General features: G+C 61.3%; 1 protein-coding gene across 1 annotated transcript in view; it reads left to right on the plus strand.

Annotated features, from left to right (window-relative positions):
* The first annotated feature begins 532 nt into the window (after nucleotides 1-532).
* Nucleotides 533-1,077, plus strand: part of GREM1 (gremlin 1, DAN family BMP antagonist) — an 8,090-nt gene continuing 7,545 nt past the window's right edge. Inside the window, exon 1 of the mRNA XM_019518963.1 lies at nucleotides 533-1,071. The gene's annotated coding sequence lies outside the window, so the exon portion shown is untranslated. The remainder of the gene's footprint in view (nucleotides 1,072-1,077) is intronic.

Here is a 1,077-nt window from a genome sequence, read left to right on the forward strand (position 1 = left end):
TCATTTTAGACCCTTATTAGACACCAAGGTGACTGAATACCTGGGGGACAAGTTCCTCTCAAGCAGAGCTGGGATCTTCCTCATTCAGCCTTGCATGGTCTCAAACCTGTCTTGGCTACAGAAACGAAACTCATCTGCCTTGTTCGCCTGATTCCCCACAGCAGCCTTTGCCTTTTTCCTGCGGGTCAGAGCATAGGAGAGAAACAGCTTATTTGGGAGTCCATTTTTATGCTGCAGAATTGAGAACCGAAACCTTCCCTTTGAGCCTCCCTGGATTACGCTGCCCACGCAGCACATTGCCCCTGGCTTTTCAGGAGCGCTAGAAAGGGGCCAGTTTGCTTTCCCTAAGTCTCCCCTCCTGCTCTCCTCTGCCCTGCACAGCTGGAACATCTGGGGAAGGCAGAAGCCAGTGCCCACCTCCAGAGCGCCCTGGCCAGCAGGCACGAGGAGTGGCTAGCTCGGGAGGCCTTTCCCTGAGCAAGGTCTTAATGCGAGTGGCCTGCAGCACCCGCGCCAGAGCCCCGCTGCCAGCAGTCCCAAGCTCCGGCTGCGCGGGGATGGGGCACGAGCTGCTCTGGGACTAGCGGAGAGTTCATGTGGGCAAAGGCTGTCCGGGCAGGCGGCGGCCCGAGGGGGGAGAGGAGCATCCCGCAGTCCTCGGCTCGCCTCCTTTAATGGGGGTGGCAAATGCGATTAACTGTGCATTCCTCGGGGGTGACCTTTCGCACCGAGCCTGCTGAGAGAGGAAAGGGGCCGAGTGGGTCCTGCGGGAGCCGCCTGCGAGCTTTCCCTGGTGGAAGTCGCTGGAAGTGTTAAAGGGGGCGGATAACGCGGGCTTCGGCGGCTCCTGGCCAATGATGTGGAGGGGCTCGGAGCGCCGCTCTCAGCTGGCAGACATTTAAATGGGAGACAGCTCGGCGCTGCTGCAATTTGGAGGCAGGATCCGAGACTCCCTCTATATGGACTCGCTGGCAGCCCCAGGCTCTCAGCCCCGCGCAGCGCCCGGCCGCCCAGCCCTGTGACCGCGTCCAGCACCGCCAAGACCGGCCGGGACACGCAGGCGCCCTGCAGGTGAGC

This window comes from Gavialis gangeticus, unplaced genomic scaffold, assembly GCF_001723915.1.
Source record: "Gavialis gangeticus isolate Ggan-Ray unplaced genomic scaffold, GavGan_comp1, whole genome shotgun sequence".
NCBI classification, from domain to species: Eukaryota; Metazoa; Chordata; order Crocodylia; family Gavialidae; genus Gavialis; species Gavialis gangeticus.